The sequence below is a fragment of the Dermacentor silvarum genome, chromosome 5 (genome assembly GCF_013339745.2).
Source record: "Dermacentor silvarum isolate Dsil-2018 chromosome 5, BIME_Dsil_1.4, whole genome shotgun sequence".
Classification (NCBI taxonomy): Eukaryota; Metazoa; Arthropoda; class Arachnida; order Ixodida; family Ixodidae; genus Dermacentor; species Dermacentor silvarum.
In genome coordinates, this window is record NC_051158.1 from 60,334,713 (window position 1) to 60,355,140 (window position 20,428).

At 46.6% G+C, this 20,428-nt stretch overlaps 1 protein-coding gene across 15 annotated transcripts in view; it reads left to right on the forward strand.

Moving 5' to 3' along the window:
* The window catches only part of LOC125945642 (uncharacterized), a 94,693-nt gene that overhangs the window by 26,955 nt on the left and 47,310 nt on the right, over positions 1-20,428 (forward strand). The window contains exon 1 of one of the 15 annotated variants that reach the window (XR_007467119.1): positions 4,251-4,373. The exons of 2 other annotated variants lie outside the window; for them this stretch is intronic. The gene's annotated coding sequence lies outside the window, so the exon portion shown is untranslated. Of the gene's footprint in view, positions 1-4,250; positions 4,374-8,820; positions 9,091-11,032; positions 11,057-12,187; positions 12,212-20,428 lie in introns of those variants that run through there. 12 more of the 15 variants (XR_007467117.1, XR_007467111.1, XR_007467110.1 and 9 more) reach the window with 12 other exon arrangements.

The following is a 20,428-nucleotide window of genomic DNA, read 5'->3' on the forward strand; positions in this document are numbered from 1 at the left end:
ACAATCATTGGTAAACGTGTAGCCTGTCAGCCATTAAACCCTCGAACTTCCCACGGGGAAGTTTCGGTTCGAGCAGTACTGTTCGGTAAGCTAGTCACGATTAGTTCTACTATGTTCCTCCTTGCTATTTTGGGTCGAGGCAACCACCACCCAAAAAGATCACGCGCTCGTCACGCCTGCGGCAGAAAAGATGTTCCACATCTGCCGCCAAGGTTTATGATTGGTGGCACTGGCTAAGACCCCCAAGAATAATTCTAGTAGTAAAGCATAAATACCCCAGAAAGTGAATAGGAAAAAGGCGCCGCGGTAGCTCAATGGTAAGAGCATTGCACGCGTAATGCGAAGACGTGGGATCGTTCCTCACCTGCGCCAAGTTGATTTTTCATCCACTTGAATTTTCATTAGTTTATCATTTCTTTACTTCAATTAAAGAAAACATGAACTTTGATAGAACCTAATAATTATTTATGTAAGTAGAAAAGAGACAAGTTGCTGCATAAGCTGCAGAACAATAAAGCTACACCAACAAGGCCATTTTTTAAGCTCTGCTTAATTTCAGTGCTGCATAATTTCGTCTTTCTTTTAAAGGAGACATAGAAAATCTGGGAAGTAAAGTATTATATACAGAGGAGCTTTTGATGATGCAAAGTACATCGAGGTAAAAAGTTTTATTATCGCGTTTGACAACAGCCGCCGCAGACAGGCCTCTGCTCATGTAGCACTTTGTTTCCATACATGTAGTCGGGGGACGTGCTCGCCGCATGCCTGATCGATGGCGTCATTAGTGAAGAGACGACGCGCGGTACTCTGGCGCTATCTCGTAGCGATAGGTCGCCACAGAACTGGTCTTGTGCGGCGCTACGCTTTCCTTCTCAGGCTTTCGCGATATGGCGCTCACGCTCCTCCGCTTTCCGCCTCATGGTTCCGCTGCACCCTCCTTCTCGCCTTTCCTCCTCACACTCTCTTCGCTATCGCCGTCTTTCATCCCTCCACCCCTGCGCTCCGAGTTTGCTCTTTCATCCTTCGTTGTGCTCGTTCGCTCGATTACGCCGAGGGACGTCGATGCTCATCGCAGGAACGGGCGCCTTAGAGTTGTGCTCTAAGATTATTTTCCCTGTATTGAGAAGTCACCCATTAACACCACAAACGCCACCCTTACCGGCAGAAGACGCTTGGTAAGCCCGAGAAGGCTCAAAAAGTTGTCGCAGTTTCACCTGAAAGGCGAAGCATCAATTGCGATAGCAAACTTGTAGAGAGCTATACGGAGTGATGATAGTAGCTTTATCAGCTGTATAAACTTGGACATGCAGCAGCATCGGCAACAAGCAGAACTGTTTTCGACGCCGTCGGCATTTTTCCCGCGTTCGCACAAAATGCATGCGGCGTTGGTGACTGTTGCCGGAGCCTCTGATATAAATAGGCACTTGGTGCCGCAGCTAAACGTCGCCTCCCTTCCCTCCCCCCCCCCCCCCCCACGGCTTTTCGCACGTCGGAAGAAGGCACGTTTGCTCTACATATATGGTGATTGTAAAGGAGGAAAGAGACGCCTACTTCTGCAGCCCATAAGGGAGCACGGCGCAGAACGCGCGTTTGTTCTCCGCCGTGGGTTCACTCCCCGTGAAAGAGTGCGTCCATCGCGCCCTTTCACTCGCACATACAGCGTTCTGCGCGGGGTTTTGGCGCTGAGCCGTGCTCCCTCAAGGGCTGCAGAAGATAGCGCCAACCTTTCCCTTTCCCTCAAGAACCACTTACCACCGGCGACGATTTCATCTCCATTGACGTCATACGGAAGCTCACGGCGACGACGACGGCGACGCCGACGGCAGAAATATGCTTTGGAGTGTCCATATAATTTCTTTCGCAATAAAAGAAAAGACTAGTGGTGATGCCGCCTTCAGCTTCTCAGACCAGCTTGTGGAGACGTCATAGATTTGGACGGCCTCTGCCCAGGCCTACTTAATTCTCTATTATTGCGATAGAAATTATATGGACACTCACAGCGGATTTCTGCCGTCGCCGTTGCCGTGAGGTTTCGTATGACTTCAAACGGCGATGAAATCATTCGCCGTGCGCCGTATGCTGTATGTGCGAGTGAAAGCGCGCGAGGGACGTACACTTTCACGGGGAGCGAACGCACGGCAGAGAGCAAACGCGCGTACTGCGCCGTGCTTCCTGAAGGGCTGTAGAATTAAGCGTCTCTTTCCTCCTTTACAATCACTATATATATATATATATATATATATATATAGGCGCCTTATTCCGTCATACGAAAGGCCTTGGAGGGACGAGGGGGGGAGGGGAGGTGACGGTTAGCTGCGGCACCAAATGAGTAATTATATAAAAAAAGTTGTTGCAGTTTCACCTGAAAGGCGAAGCACCAATTGCGTTAGCAAATTTGTAGAGAGCTATACGGAGTAATGATATTAGCTTTATCAGCTGTATAAACTTGGACATGCACCAGCACCGGCAACACGCAGAACTGTTGTCGACGCCGTCGGCGTTTTGCCCGCGTTCGCTCAAAATGCGTGCGGCGTTGGTGACTGTTGCCGGAGCCTCTGATATAAATAGGCACTTGGTGCCGCAGCTAAACGTCGCCTCCCTTCCCTCCCCCTCCGCCCCCCCCTCCCGCATGGCCTCTCGCGCGTCGGAAGAAGGCGCGTTTGCTCTACATATATGGTGATTGTAAAGGAGGAAAGAGACGCCTACTTCTGCAGCCCTTAAGGGAGCACGGCGCAGAACGCGCGTTTGTTCTCCGCCGTGCGTTCACTCCCCGTGAAAGCGCGTGCCCCTTGCGCCCTTTCACTCGCACATACAGCGTTCGGCGCGCGGCGACGATTTCATCTCCATTGACGTCATACGGAACCTCACGGCAACGGCGACGGCGACGGTAGAAGTCTGCTTTTGAGTGTCCATATAATTGCTATCGCCATAAAAACATTGCGAGGTGAGAAAGTGGTAAAGACTTCCGACGCTGCTCGACGAGTGTCCCGTTCTGATCTCGTCGAAAACCTCCGAGCCGCCACCAGAGGCACCGGTAACAGTCACAACGCCGCGCGCGTTCGGTGCGAACGCGGGCAAAACGCCGACATCGTCGACAACTGTCCTGCGCGTCGCTGGTGCTGCTGAATGTCCAAGTTTATACGGCTGATAAAACTACTATCCTTACTCCGTATACCTTTCTACTACTTTGCTATCGCAATTGATGCTTCGCCTTTCGGGTGAATCTGCGACATTCTTTATTCGTTATTTCAATAACGAATAAAAGAATAAAAGAATCACCTGTGGTGATATAGAAGATGCGCCGAGTTTCTCGTTCGCACGAGTTTTACCGGAGTTTGCTCGATGGCAGTCAGTGAACGGAGATAGCAAGGAAAGCGCAAGAACAACGGGCCAAAAGAAATGTCGAGATAAAGCCGCGTATGACAACATGAGCCCACCCTGCGCGGCGTTTCAAGCACGGAAGACTGCACAACGAAACGTGCGAGCGCCGCGTATTGTTATCAACGTATATATTATCGCAACTGAGCAATACCGTGACTGTCCCGCTGTCTATCTGCACACTTGCCGTGAGCCGCTTGCCACGCCTTTCTCGGGCGCGCCGAGGGCGTGCCTCCTCTTTGGGGCGTTATCTTTCTATCCTCCGTCGAATGCGAATATGGCACATGCGGCGCAATCTTACACCTACACTTTCCTTCAATGGAATACTTTAAAATACAACAAATAATATAACGAACAATTTATTTCCTAATGTATTGGTTTTTCGTTTCGAATGCTATCAATTTCTGATGACAAAGGAAGATCGAGAAAATTATTAGATTTTGCACTTTTTTTGCCGTGAGCGGCGACAGTGAGGCGACACCTTACAAGCGGATGCATTCTAGAGGGTCGCACGCACGAGGGAGTTTATACGGTGAGAAGTCGCCAGGGGCGCTGCAGTGCTAGTCTCGATTAAGTCAGTCATGACAATGATCTGACCATGATCTGTCTATTAAGGGAAAGGCAATGCATCGCCACGGCATGGCTGTTCACCGCAGGCGCTTCACTGAGGGGTTTAAGGTCCGTGCTTTCCAACAAAAAACGAGACTCTTGCAATAGAGAGGGGAGCAATGGCTGTCCCTGCAAAGCGGCTGTACGGTACCATGTTTATTTCTATGCGCGAAGCCTCCGTGAATGCATTGTGAGGAAGAGCGAGCTGCGCAGAGTCACAATTAATTGCTTTTCATCGCTTGCCCAGTGAAGGTTCCTCTGTGCGCATATACGCAGTATTTTGAGTGTGTTGTGCACTCCAAGGTTCTTGCCGATTGTTTGTGCTGGAGCTAACAGCGATCGCAGATGGATATCGTAACGACACCGCAACAATCGCATTTTAGCAGGTGAGGGCTCTAGTGTGCAGTTATGAAATGAGACTTCGAAAGCAGGAAGGTGTTGAAACTGATTAGTGTGCAGTGTTTGCGATGAAGAAATGTCATCGTATTGGATCTAAAAAAGCGAGTGATGCACGACGCTGACCGTGTTAGCGACACAGCCGCTCCGATACATAGCTGATGACAGATCAGTCATCTCAAATGACAGCAGCGATACGTTGTCGTTGGAAAACACTACGCACTCCTCAGCATCGTCATCCACCACGGCGCATCGACACCTTGCAAGTAGCTACAGTGAGGTGCCGATAATTATTTGTTGTGTGCTACGTCGGCACAATGCAGGCAATGAAACTATGTTGTAGGGCCATCACAGCCCGAGAAGATATATGTATAAGCCAACGATAGTCGCTGCTCAGTACATCGCCGATGAGAGTGCGTTGTGCGTGTTTTATCTTGGCGGTAAAGATTGTTGATGCCTCTCTGCTCAGCTCCGCGTCGCTGTTGCCGAACAATAAGTTGGGCAGTTGCTTAACTGTGGTGGGTGCGCGCACAAGAGTTACATGCCTCGCGTGGGGGTTGACCTGTGGTTTTAACTGACAGGACAACTTGCGCCAAACTCGTACAGTGGTGAGCACTGCTAGGGTGAACACTTCATTGGTATTTAAGTTCGTATAACTTCAAATTACCTTCTATTTCAGGGGGGAAATGGGCCGAACACGATGCCCAATGATGATGCCGATAAAATAAATAATATCTTTCTTTATTTTGTGCTAAACATAAACTGCTATAGGCTCATTAATACTAATGAGGTGTTCACCCTAACAGTGCTCACCACTGTACATCGCAAAACCCCCCTCGAGTTGAACTGGGGAACACGGCAGCGGCAGCAGCAGCCTGTGTCATCGCAGCCAGCGACAGCAAGCGTCAATAGACCGTCTGCACCCGTTCACCTACATGACCGACGTAGCGCTTCAACGTCATTTTCGCCTTTGCAATACGTCAGTGCGCTGGCTGTGTAGGGAGTTAGGCGAAGGCTCTCGTCTGCGGAGACAGCGTGGCGGGCAAATTATGCTTTCGGAGCACAGATTGGTGTGACTAGGCTGCACAGGAAGAGTTCGTGTGATCACTTCGGCTCTCTCCGGCTTCAAGTGTCGTGCGTCCACCGTGTCCCAGTGCCAGGCCAGGTCCAGCGGCGTCATCGGAGTACTGGGGCACCTGCAAGCACCTAGGGTTCCAACCGGACCAGCCAAGCTGTGGTTGGTTGGTCCCATTGTAGTGGTCACATTGTACAGGAAGACTCAGAATGGACGCCAGGCTGCCTTCCGGTGCAACAGGTGCTGAAAGCAGTTTTTTCAGTTACACGGTACCGCTGCACTGTACGGGCAGAGAGGCGAAGGAAGTTGCTTCGCCAACACGGACCGCTTCGGCCGTCCGAACGTACACCTCTTTAGGCGGCAAGTGATTTGGCTCACGTATTGCGTGAGCAATACCGTAGATGTGTGGCTGTTGAAGGAGATGACCAGCGACTTGTTTCCTTTATCGAAGCATGCCATCACCGACTGGAAGAACTACGCCCGTGCGGTCATGATGGACGAGCTGCTGCCGCGACCTCCACTCGTGGGCCCCGGAAAGATAGTGCAATTTGACGAGTGCCTTCTTCGCGGCAAGCGAAAGTACAATCAAGGCCGCCTGATGAAGGGCGCCAACGTTCCACCGAGCCGCCAAAATTACGGCGATGTTAAAGCTCGTGCATCATGGGTCTTCGGCATGGTGTGCGCTACCACAGGAGTGCTTCGAATTCCAAGGACGGCCGATCAGATGCGGCGACGGGATACATTATTCATAGTGACGAATGGGCTGCATACGACTGTGTCCCAAATTTACTGGACGCTAACGGGGCAAGCCTCAATCTTCATTCGCAGACAGTCAGCCACATCGTGAAAATTGTGGACCCCATCACGGGCGTTCACGAGCAAAAAAGTCAAAAATTGTCAAAAAGTGAAGCGCCACCTCGTCAGCGGTGCGTACAGGATAAATGCATCGCTGCTGGAGTCCTACCTGACATGGATGTGGTGGCAGTTATTTAACGGCCACGTGAGCTGCAAAGACCCTTTCTACTTTTGCAAACGCTGTTTCACCTGAAGGCCTCATCTTGAGAGACGAGACCCTTGAGGCTACCAGCCCGGAAGTCGATGGCGCCTTCTTCTGGAATGGCGGCGCAGCGCTAGCTGCAGCCGCTGAGGGGCGGATGGCGTCACTGCCGGCTCACGTTGTGTGGGCAGGACAGCTGCAGGGGGCCGCTGTGGAGCTGGCCCTGACGTGCCACTTCAACAAAGCTATTCTTAGGCAGGTAGGACACCCACCTTCTGGTCTTCTTCAATGATAAGTTCTGTTTAACTGTAATTGTTGCGATCTCTTTCTCCTTCTTCCATGATGGACAGGACCGCGAGTGCGTTCTCCCAAGATTCGGGTGGATGTTCATGGGCACATTTGGCACACTTTAGTCGGCCTCGGCAGTTCGAAGAACTGGGGTGAAACCTCTGGCATTTGAAGCAGCGGAAGGGACTCGGGATATAAGGCCTGACTCGGATATTTACATAGTCTGTCTCGATAATATCGGGAAGCACACTTGAGCCGACTGTTAGAATTATGTGCTTTTTTGAATCTCTTTGCCATGACGCCTCATCTTAATTTTTTACACATTGATGATATTCTCGTCACTCCATCCCTCCAAAAATTCAGCCTCGGTTAACTCCATCAGATCTTCATCGGAGATAAGGCCACGAATGGTGTTCATAGTACGGTGTAGCGTGACACTCACCGGAACGTCCCCGAAATACTTAATATTAGGTAGCTTTTCTTGTTGTTTTTTATCACGGAGTTCAAGAATCAGATCACCACTTGCCAACCTGGCCTAAATGCTTCCGTCAGTGATTTCGCCACCAAGAAAGGTGAGATGATTCTCGCTGACTTTCTGTTTTCCCAGAATGGATTACATGAAATCTTGGGAAATTATCAATTTGGCGGCCAAAGACACTTGAAGACTTTTTCGGCGCGCCCTCGTTTCTGAGGGCGATCAGATAGTGAGAGGTAATAAAATTCCTTAAGTATAGATGAAATTTTCGGTAGTAGCGTCAGCCAGCCACCATCAAGCCGAACGTGATGACGCTGCAAAGCCTGGAAAGGACAGGTCCCGTATACGCCAGCTGTACGTCACTGCTCTAACCAAATAGGAATAAGCAAGGACACGGCTGTCACACAAGGTTAGCAGTCGCTGCCCGGAAAATCGGAAGTGAGCGGAAATAAGGAGGGGATACGACAGACTGAAAGTGAGAGAGGAAGGCGAAATCGGAGAGAAGTGCAGGAAAAGGTGACTGACGTTTTCCCTGGGTGCTGTCTACGCGAAGTGGATACCAAAGAGGTGTGTTGCCTCCGCTGAGGTGCCATATGGGCACAAACACCCGACTTTGGCTCAACAGACAGGATCCCCTCTTCCCCGGACACGGCTAAGCCGCGCACGGCTTCACGCGGGAGGGTCTAATTCTGGTGTGCTCGGGTACGTGGCGTCGCAACACACCAAACGCCTGCTGACGCAGACGCCCCTACGGGGGACATGGTATACCTGATCTTGTACTGCTTTTTTACAGTGTTTAGTTTGATGAGAGGAGTGCTCAGCCAGCACTCTTCTCATCATATCTGCTGCAAGTGTCAATTTTCTCATCTTTATCTAAGAAACATTGCTATTGACGGACGCGACTGGCTTTAGTTTGTATTTCAGTTCGTCGTTATCTCGATATGACTCGCAATTTATTGTCACTACTTAAAAAAGAAACACTGATAATGAGGTATGCAAGAGTTAAGGAGGGAATGTGGAATTCTCAACTCCTGCGCTCATGTATTTCTCGCAGAAAAAGGTCTACACAATCTACACAGAAAGGTTTCCTGCGGTTCTCAACTAAGGGGTGGGAAGACTCACGCATCAAGCGTGCAGCAAACCTACCTGTTGACGTCATTCAAGTGGAATCTTCAAAAGGTTCTCCGAACTGTCCAAGAAGCTTTTCCCTTTCGGATGTCTTCATTACCATGCACATAATTTTTTCCGCCATTTGTGGCGAACAGTTGACGTCAATAATTGCTGAGATGTTCCTGCTCGGACACTTAATTTATTGGAGCACAGAAGGGTTCAGAGTATGATTCATCATGAAGTTCTGTAGAAGTGTATAAAGCTTAGGCACTTTCTTATGAGCACGTACGTTCCGCGAAACACCAACCAACAGCTGCAAAAGTTCGGAAAGAAATGTTCCTTACATTGAAGGCATTTCTACATAAGCCGTAGTGACAAATGAATCTCCATGAGGTTTAACTTTATGTTTTCAGATTCTATTTCAGCTTTGACATTACTGAAAGTGAATTCCACATGAGTCACATCGATAGCAAGCAATACGCCCGACTTCAAGAAATGTTGGAATAGAGATTGTTGGAATGCCTGCGATATACATCGCATCGCAAGGCTCTGGGTGTGACCTTCAGAAACGCTGCAATATTTTAATGCGACAGCGTTAAGAGCCCCGTGTCGCAGAAAATCGGGTGTCGGCGTCGGCGCCAGCATTCCATGAGCGAAAATTCCCGCATATATTTAGGCATTTGTATATGCCATGCCTTGCTTTAGGAGTCATAAGGAAGGTAGTGGCCTAATACTGCAACAGGGAGGCCAATTCCTGTTCTGGTGAGGGAGAGACTTTGTAGAAGCTTAGTGGGCCTTCTTTAGAGGGTGATGATGTTAGAAAATTTGCAGGCGCAAGCCAGCGCAAGACAGCAGTAATTGAGATGGCAGGGAGAGGGCTTCGTCCTGGAGTGTACATAAATATAGGCTGATGAAGATGATGACGATATGCTAATGGCGGGTTATTTTGCCACACCATTTTATCACTGAAGTTGCTCATACCTTGTCTTACATTCTTGACAAAGTGATTCCTCGCAATTTGCAGAATGGCAGCCCACAAACAAATGTTATGAAACTAAACACCGACAGCGTATGCCTTTTATGTTAAATCTTCTCAGACTGAAATATTAAAAGTGCGAAACAACAACAGAAACCTGCAAATTATGTAATTTTTTTGGCATGGCCGTGTGCAACCGCCGGGATTGGCCCACACAAGAGGCGGCGTTTCTACCAGAAAGGTCGCCTTCGTGCATAGCGTACGCCGCCAGCGATGCCGGTAAACATTAAGGTTACAAAAGCTGCAGTTGCCGTGAAGCATGAGAAGCAGACAGGGATTTTTGAATGCTGTCGCGTTCCACTCTTAAAGGCGAAGCGTAAGCGTCCTCCAGTTGTTTCGATGCATAAGCATTTCTATGTCTACCCAACGAGAAAACTGTCCGTCCGTCCGTCCGTCCGTGCGTCTCTCCGTCCAGCCTTTCAAGATATTGGCCCGCGCGTCTCTCTTCAACGCGGAGCGGCCCAAGCACAGCGCGCTGAGCTATCAGCAGTCGGAAATCTCGGTTCGCTTCGCAAATCGCTTCGGTTCGCTTCGCAAATCAAGACACGCTGCGCGCGGCCGTGCCAGAGTACGTTTTATCGGTCCGTGCCGCCGCCGGACTCCTTTGACCACGGTTCGTAACAGTTCGACCAGGATGGACATGGCGCTTTAGAGCAACAAGGGCTTATGATGATCGGAACGTCATCAGTGGACCGGGCGCCGCCACCTGCTGTACTTTGCTTGCGTTATCAATGCATCTTGCGCCGCCGTCAGCACTAGTTCATGTCGCCGCAGCGCTGTCGTTTGTACTGGCCGAGCAGGTGTGACCGAAGGTGACAATGACACCGGGCTGCGTGGAGATGAGCAAGTGGCATAATGCTTACGCTCACTTAGACAATTGCCGGAGTAGTTTCTGCGTGAATTTTTTTCTTTCTAAAACGAATATATAGGTTACCCATCCTACACGTGTGTGCTTATTTATTAAAAGCACAATATTTAGATGAATAAAAAGAAGATACTGCTCTTGGAAATAAAGAAAGAAAAGAAAACTTGGAGGACGCTTAAGCTTCGCATTTAAGAGTATAGAACGCGATATCATTCAAAGATCCCCGACTGATCTTCACACTTCCTGGCAACTACAGCTTATGTAACCATTATATTTACCGGTAAACGCTGGCGGCGAACGTTATGCACGAAGGCGAGCTTTCTGGAAGAAACGCGGCCCCTTGCATGGGCTGATCCCTGAGGTAGTGCACAGCCTTTAAAAAATACATCATTTTTAGGTTTCTGTTAATAATTTGCACTTCTATAATTTTAGTCTGAGAAGATTTATTGTGAAACACATGCGCGATCGGTATTTTGTTTCATGACGTTTGTTTGTGGGCTGTCATTCTGATAATTCCGAGGAACAACATTGTCAGGAATGTAACACAAGGTATGAGCAACTTTATTGATAGAATGGTGGGACAGTATAAGGTTGCCCACATCATGGATCGTATAACGCCGACTGGACCAAGATATATAATAAAACTGCACTTAGTAGCTGTCCAACACAGACTCCATTTTGTTCTATCTCACACTTCCTATTTATTGTCTTCCCTCCCTCTGCCCTTTGTCTTGTTTCAACTTCTCTCTGCAGGCCACCATTGTATTGCTTTATACAACATGTCGTCCGTGGTTGTTAAACTGCTGGCCTAGTTCAACGCATTCTCAGTAACCAAATTTTTTATCTCCTTACTCCTCAAGATCTATTACCGCACTTGAATATTGTTAGTAATTTGCATTCGGTATGCAGCCGTTTGGTCACTATATTATTCTTCTAGTTATGTGCTTGATTGAGCACACGACTTGCCCAAATCCACCTTTACTGCAGAATAATTAAAAAGAGGACCCTTAGACGAATGAGAGATGCTATGAATTAAGGATGTCGTTGCAGTAGTACTATGTTCATCGCTGTGTTGCTTCTGCTGTTACACACACATTCGCGACACACATAAGATTGCTTGATTTACACAAACAAGTTGGACCATGTGGTAACGTAATAACATGCGCACAACAGCATAACATGCGCCTAATATGTTTTTTTGGTATTATCCTGAGAACCTCCGGATGGTGCTTACCAGGTGGCGCCAGTGGGTTCCCGTATACATCTTTTTTATGTTTCTTGTCTTCCTCAAACTTCTTTGTCTAACCTGTACTGCTACCCATGATACGACCTGATCCGTTACAGGCATAGATAGCGCTACAAGGTAGATAGACAAGTTTTGAGAAAGAGAAAGAACATTAAACAGATTTATTTATTTATTTCACGTATTTTCAAGGACGCAAGGTGTTACAGAAATGAGTGGAGTCGAAAACAAAAGTAATGCAGTAAAAATACAAAAAATATTAACAAAAACATTAGCAAAAGGCATTCTGAACAGCGGTCTTGAAGTTGGTAGAGTTGGTAATGAGTGCGATTGATGCGGGAAGGCGATTCCAGTCTGTGCTTGTGCTAGGGATGAATGAGTCACTGTACCGGTTTGTACGGCACAATGCTACCCCGACTTTAAGGCTGTGGTCAGTGTTGGCCGAAATATAAGACGGAAGGGGAAGAAGGGTTTCTTTTAAAAGGGGGTTCAAATGAAACACTTTGTGAAAAAGGGAGAGACGGGAACATTTGTGGCGTGACGAAAGATCAGGTAGGTGAAGAGTTCGTTTCATTGAAGAGATACTTGCATAGCGAGAATAATTAGATAAGACAAAGCGTGCACCGCAGTTTTGAATACTTTCTAGAGTAGAAACTAATGAAGACTGAGTCGAATTCCAAATGGCTGAAGCATACTCGAATTTGGAGTGAAGTAAAGTTTTGTAAAGAGTTAACTTCAGGTAAGAAGGGCGGAGCTAAAATTACGGCGCAAGTAACCAAGCATGCGGTTGGCGTTATTAGTAACATACTGAATATGCGAGTGCCAAGAAAGGTTATTTCATATGTGAAGGCCGAGACACTTGTAAGAGGTAGCTGACGTCACAGGTGCACCATAATAAAGTACGTGTGCGTGGCAGTGTTATAAGATATTCGCATGGCCTTGCATTGATTTGAATTTAGTTTCATGCACGAATTAGAACACCACTCTGTTACGTTAAGGTCGTCCTGCAGCTCTTGGGAATCGGAAGGATTAGTAATTTTACGGTAAAGAACACAGTCATCCTCGTAAAGCTTTATGGAAGAAGAAAGAACGCAGTTCGGAAAATCGTTAATATAGATTAGAAAGAGAAGTGGACCCAGGACTGAGCCTTGAGGAACACCTACTGGTACATTAGAAAACCGAGAATAACAGTTATTAGCATTTACAAACTGCGTTCGGTTAGAAAAATTTTTTTATCCACTCGAGTACATTTATGTCCTAGTTAAGTTCAGTCAGCTTAAGCAGACGCAAATCATGGGTTACAGAGTCAAAGCCGTTGGAAAAATCAAGAAATACGCAGTCAATGTCGGTACCTACATCAGAAATTGCTAAAAGATCGTTAGTAAATGATAAGAGCTGTGTTTCACAGGAAAAGAACTTACGGAAACCATGTTGACAGGGATTGAAAAAGGAGTTTGATTCTAAAAACTCAGCCAAATGCGAGCGTATAATTATGCTCGAGAATTTTACATGAGATGATTGCTAGTGAGATAGGCCTGTAATTGCTCGGTAAGTGTGTGTTACCTGATTTGTGAACTGGAATCACCTTCCCCACGCACCAGTCGTGTGGAAGAACAGACTGCTGCAGTTACTGAGTGAAACTGTGCGACAAAATAACAGCAGAAAATACATTAGTACATTTCAAAATTTATGAATTCAGGCAGTCCGGGCCGGCAGAGGAAGACGTTTTTTGATTGTTAATTAGGCAGCTAACTCCAACCCAGTCAATAGAAATTGAATCCATGGGCGAAAAACCAGAATTGGATACAAGCGGTACTATGTGGCATCGCGGTAACATGGGAAGAAGATACATCATTAAATACATTCAAACATTCTTCAGGAGCAACAGGTTCATCATTTGGGTATGCTAATTAGATTATTTTGCTTGGAGTACCGTTAACTATGGTCCAGAATTCACGAGGATTAGTTTGCAAGATAGACGGAAGTGTAACAGAATAAAAATGCTGTTTCGCACTAGCGGCGGCTGCTTTCTAGTCACTTTCAGTGCGTTAGTAAGAGGACCAAGTAACGTCAATGCGTGAAGTTTTTGCGCGACGAAACAACCGCTTTTCTTTTTCTTACGAAGTCGCTTCAAAAAGGGGTTGAACCAAGGGGACCGCGGCTTGCAAACGACTGTTCTATGCGGTACGAAATGTTCGATGAGTGACAACAATTTATTTTTGAAAATGCACCAGTTTTCTTCAAGACAGCGATGATCGCAATTAGCGATGTAAGAAGCTGGGAAAAGTCGGCTTTGCTGTAATCGTGGATGACCTTCGTAGTTTTCTTAAAAGGAGCCCGTGTGTTGATATGAAAAGTGAGTGCAAGGTGATCACTTAAGCCTTTTCATTAAAGAGTTGGGGAAGCTGCGTCTGGGTTCGTAGTGATAATCAGGTCTAGTATGTTAGATGAAGAGGCAGACACGCGCGTTGGTTTCACTACAAGCTGGGTGAAGTGGAAGTCCAAACAAGTGTTTATAAACTGCGTACTCTGAGAAGACTGGGCCATTGCCGTGTGGTTATGCCAAATGATATCGGGAAAGTTGAAGTCACCAAGAAGAAAAATGGCGCGTTAGGGTATCTGACAACTAATTTGTTTAATGCGTCATGAAGGCCATCGCAAAATGATGTCGAAGCAGTTGGAGGGCGATAGCATGTGCAAAAAATGACATCTCTGTTGTCGAGTACAGCGCGCACGCAAACAAGTTCTAGTGGTGTTTCTATGGAAACAGAGTTAGAAGTGAGCGTTTCAGTAACTGCAATCCAAGAGACCTCCACCTGATCACACACCACGAGCGCAGCGATAACATGAATACAGTTTCTCACAATCAAAAATTTCGCTATTTTTATATTAGCAGAGAGCCATGTTTCGGTGAGACATACGATGTCAGCAGCGCAAGAATGAATCAGTGAGGACACTGCAGCACGTTTATTTAGTAGACTTCACACGTTAGTGAGAAAAACTGATATGCTGTTATTACATTGTGCATGTGTTAGTTATGTCGAGCCATTTTCTTCGATAGCTTGACGCGACCGAACTGAGAAACGTGCTGCACGTGGCATGTCGACTTCGCATACATTCTCAGTAGTACAACTGTGAAGGTAGCACTTGTTCAAAGGTAGCTTGTTTAGCCGTATTGAGTATGGCTGGCCCGATGCCGTAGCAAAATCAGGTAGCTTTTGCCTAGACTGGCGCGTTGCTCGGCAAAAATCTTCGCCCACATAGACCCCGGTGGATTTCAGATTAGATTTTAGTGCCAGAATTCTTTCCTTTAGTTTTCAGCAAGAAAACCTAATTATAATCGGGCGAGTCTTATTAGCAGTGTACGAGCCAAGTCGGTGGGTTCTACATACCATATTCTCGGGGACCTCAAACGTAAGTTGATGAGATGAAAGTTCACATATCAATTTTTCGGACTGCGCCTATGTTTCTGATGGATTGTCGGAAATACCATAAAATATGGTATAGCGACGGGTTAAGCTCAAGTGATTCAACAAGCAATTCAACTGTCGTTATACTAGTGGTTAAATTGGGCACTTGATTAGGTAATTGAGCTTGCTTTTCTTTTAATTCGGCGAGACCACTTTTTACCTCTGTTTGTCAAGAATCTATTTCTGCTGAAAGGGCAGAAATGGCTGCAAGAAGGTCTTTGTACTGATTGTCAGTTTCGGGTCCCGGATTAAGTTGAACGTCACCACATAAGATGCGTAGCCTTGCAACAAAGGCACATTCACACAGTGAGGCAAAAAATACACTTCACTCTAAGAAAAAAAAATCACAGCATATCCACGGGGTGAATGATGATGAGTGGGCGAAGCTCCGGAGGGAATCATCGGATCTCCCGCTTAAGGGGACGCTAGCACAAACGCGTTAGAAACGTGCAGTACTCTCTAGTAAGGGGGAGCGGCCACAGCTTCTTACGCAGCCATTTACACATGCCGGAACGTGCACCGCGTTTGCCGACGCCATCACATGACTGCTGAGAGAGTATACCCCCCGTATTCATAAACGCTCCTCGACTTGAACTTGACTTGCCACCGCTTTGGGCAGCGCGTTCGAAACGCGTTGAAGGTAAGGCGGAGAGGCCACAGCGTCTTACACCAGCTTCTTACACGGGCCGTAACGCGCTAGCACAAACGCGTTAGAAACGCGCTAGAAACGCGGCCTTTCGTTAATGTTGGGTATTTATTGCCATCGTGGTGCGTGTGTCCATGTCCGCTTCGTGGCGTAGTGGGCTAACGCCGCGCGCTCGGAAGCGAGGGGTCCCTGGTTCGATTCCGCGCTACGGACACAACTTCGGAATTTTTTTTCTCATTTTTGTCAGACTGGTTACACACTACTACTACGACGACGGGGACGGAACGGGTGCCGCTATAAGGAGCTTCGCCCCTAAAAAAGGGTCAAAAGTGAGTCACAGCAATGTGACTCTCTTTTTCTGGGCTAAGACCCCCTTTTGCGTGAGTAGAGTCACAAAATAAGAGTCAACCTTTCTGCATGAGTCAATTGACTCCCAATGGCTTGCGAAGAGTCGTCGTGAAAGATCGCGACTTCTTTGTGTGCAGCAATTGACGAAAGATTTTAATGCAGGAAAGAAATACCAGATAATTTCTACTGGCTTTATGCTTGCTTCTGGTTTAGGCAGACCCTCAGGGTCTATGTCCTGGTTGTAATGCAATGTCTCACTCTTTCGTCCCATGAAGAAGGGTAAAAAAAGGGACACCGACCACTGAAAGAATGCAAGAAAAAATGTTTCGGCTCCCCTGACGGGAGCCTTGTTCACAATCTGTTGTTCAGATTGTGAACAAGGCTCTCGTCATGGGAGCCAAGATGCCAATCTTCATGATGCCTCCCGGCCCGACGGGCTTCCGTCAAAACCTCGACTTTTTTTCGTCCCATGTTCTGCAATGTGGATTTTCCTTGACCATGTCTGTTGACAGCTCGCATGTTTAAGCGATAGCTGGTTTTCTGTGTTAAGGAATACCAGGATTTGTCACACTGGATTATGACCATTAGTAAAACTCAAAAAAAAAAAAGATTGGCTACTAAACAGAGCACATCAACGAGTTAACAAGTTCAGTGGATGCACTCAACAGTGCCGATTGTAAATGTAGTTCTGTGACGTAAAATTTTATTTTGAGGGTTTATGTGCCAAAACCGAGATCTTATTATGAGATACACGCTAATGGGAAACTGCAGTTTAATTTTCAGCAGCTCGGGTTGTTTAACGTGCCCGGAATTCACGGTGCGCGAGCGGTTTTGCATTCTGCCCCCATTGGAATGCGGCCGCCGCGGTTGTAATCGTACCCGTGACCTCGAGTTCAGAAGCACAATGTCACAGCCACTGGGCTACCGCGGTTTCGTTGCGTTCCGCGACCAGTAAGAAACATCAGCGTACACTACACAGCTTTTGAGCCCCCTTAGAAATATAATAACAAAAAGTCGCAGTTTCCCCGAAAGACGAAACTTTGATAGCTATAGCAATGTATTAGACAACTGCACGAAGCAAGGTTCGTAGTTTCATCGGCTGTATAAATTGCAGTAAACATTCGTTTACTAATTACATTAGCAAGTATGAGGTCATACGCGCACGTGCTAACATAAACAGATCTCACTGAATTGATCGCGAACGCTTGCTGTCACAGCGATGGCGTGATGAGCGCAAAGAGAGGGGACCGAACGCTTCTGCTGCCTCTTTCCTTCAACGCGTCTCCGAAACTTTAAATTACGCTACCTCGGCTCACCCCGCTTTTGGACCCATCGGAGATTACGTCTAACAAGGCGAGTGTGGCGCAATACCGGTTTCAGAGCAACGGCAAGAGGAGACGCGCGCTAAACCAACTCCTCCCTTCCCCCGGCTTTCGCGCGTGTTATCACGTTTCATTGCGCGCCCATCAAGCCACTATCCATCGCGGCTCACCCTCGAACACTTGCTCTCACGCGCGCAGTCAACGGCGCGGGATAGCATCTTATCACACTTGGACTTCATACGTAAGCTCACGGCAACGCCAACAGATAAATTTCACCGGTTGTGTCCATATAGTCACTATCACAAGTAAACGGGAATAGTTCTACCTTGTTTAAATTCATGGCTCTTTCATTCGTGAACATTATTTACGTGAAGCAAAATTATCAGTGAGCCAAACATTTTTTTTTCAGCGCGAGGGAAGAAAACCGAAACTAGTTTATGATTTGTGCGGCCCCAAAGTGATCCAAAGTCGGAGCCATCAAATGCACGGCGCCATTTTGTAGTTGTGTTGCAACTAGAGGTACTAGAATATGTCTAGTACACTCTAGTTGCAACATGCATGCGCGAGCTCGCTGTCGTTGTTGAACGGCCCTGAAAGCGCTGCGTTAGGGTCGAGTGCAACCGAACATTACGGCAAGTTACGATCGGAACTTCTTTCCGTGCTACGTGATTGCGACGACAAGAACGGCCAGCAGTAGCGTGTCGCCGATTTCGTCTTTGCCGACATCGAACAAGTGCAGCTCGCCGGACCGTGGCAAGCACCCGAAGTGTTGCGGCCTGCACTGCATCGTCTTTCATTGTGATGTGAGAGATCGTAACGCACAGAGACTGCCGGATGCATACGAAAGCCTACCAGCAAGGAGTAACTGGGCCATTTTTCTCTTAACGTCTCAGGTGAGTGTATCAGCTTTTGTTCGAGTTTTCAAACGGCGCGTACTCGGCACTTCCGGTTTGGCTACATTTTGCGCGACGTTTCTCTTGGCACGACGTTTCTCTCGGCAGTTACAGACGTTTCCTAGGAATGCGCGCGGAGACTATTATTACTCGACTTTCTATCTTGTGTCGTGTTTTATGAAAGAAATGTTTTTTCATTTGTATTTTTATGTGAGTATATTGCTATTTGTATATTTGGCAAGCAGAAATGAGTTCATTGCAAAGTTGTACCTCCCAGTGAGCTGCATATGAACCCAACCAAGTTAATCCTGTCTTGGCTATTGTACGTATAACAATTTTAAGTACATACAGCTGTAGTTGGCTTAATCGCTGTAGGATATTTTGTTGTAAAAGTACAATTCTGTGTACTATTTTACTGCTGCCATGCAGAAATACTTTTTTCTTGTACCAAGGAACACTGACAGCGTTGAATGAAATACAATGAGGTGTGGTGTATTCTACTAATTTAACTTTAAAAAATTTCGTCTGTCATGTATCAGAGATTAGTTTACCTTGTAGAAACAATGTTGTGTTATTTCCTACGCTACTGCTGTTGTCGTGCATATTTTGTAATTTTGAAATGTATTTTATTTTAGGTATTGAAGAAGCGGCAACAGCCACAGGAAGTAGCCATCTTATCCAGCACGTTATGGGTGAGACATCGTAGCAGGCACTTTGGCATATCTTTTTAGCAGTATGATGCGATTTGTTGTAATTTTTTGTCCTCGTTCCTGCCTTATTCATTTTAGTATTGTGCAAATGGTAATACGTTAACATAGAGACAGAGTAATCACGCAAGGGCGAGACATGGCTGGAGGAGACAAGACACATAAGCCTCCTTTTCCGTGTATCAATGTTGCGCAGTTACTCTGTCCTCATCTACCAACAAGCCAAAATTTCTCGTCAGGTACGATTACTAATTCTCTGTTATTACAATTTCATCAACGCAACAATGAAAGGACATATGTACACACACAGGAACCCAAGAGACTTCAAATGATGAAGAGTCATAGAACAAAGAGCATTGCTGGAGCCAATGTTTCGACAAGGAGAATAAGACAAGTCCTCTTGTCAGCGTGTTGGCTCCAGTGACATTCCTTGTTCTACCGCCATTTACCGTTAAAAGGAACCATTATTGCTCTTGCTGAAGTATTATGTATTATGCATTATGTAATAAAAATTAGCAGGGTGAAATGTCAAGAATGTGAAAGTTTTTCTGTAGTCTAATGCTAGAGCCAAGACAGGCAGAGAAACAAGAATAAGATTTAGAGAAGCACTTTGTTAGCACTACCCAGTTGGCCAGCTTCATTCGCAGCTTGCACTTATTGCATTAATGACCATTGAAATTAGTAAATAAATTAGCCTGATTTACTTTTGTCAAGAGATGCTGAACTTGGATTAAGGCAAGTTAAAAAATATACAATGACATTTTAAGATGGCAGGCTTGCAATTGATTAGCACACCACTTGGTGGCATGAGCTCAGGTTCGGGTTGCACACTTTTTCGTCTTTGCTGGCATTTTCATAAACATAACTTCGGCTTCGTTATTGTTGGGGTTCTAGTGTTGGTAGGAGCTAACTGTTTAGCTTTAATTGTATTGGTAACCACGTTACACGGACAACTGCTGCATTTTTGTAAATTACGACATGGTAGGACTTGGAACATTTGTGCAAATTTGTTGCAGGTAGAACTTGGCGGCTCCTGCTCCTGCCCTCCACCACCACCCTGTCCCGACTGCTTCCACTAGAGAGTTGTCAACCTTAGTGATGATGCCAAGCAGTCCGATGGCAGACGGGAAGATGCAGGTAAATACATGCAATCCAGCAGTGTCTTGACTGAAGCAGCCTGTAGCCACTCAGCAATGAATTAACCTTGAAGTAGTTCCACTATTCCACGTCCCTCTATTGGTGCAGCAATGCTCAAGTCCACGCAATTTGTTTTAGCCGCCAAAAGGCTATGTGGATTAGACGAACCACGATGCACATTTTGATAATAGTGGAAATCACTTATACAATTTTTTTCTTGCTTAGCACTAATAAAGCTTTACCAACTTGAAAGCAATACAGTGTGCTCTCAGAAGTGATATTTGGCACATTTTTACTAGGACCGCCTCATTGTTAAACCTGCGGATAAACATGCACCAAAACTGAGTTTTCTGCGAGTTAATCCTCAGCTTGGTGCATTTCTGCCTGAGATATGTATTTCTGAAACCATTGTGCGTACACAGTACATATCCCG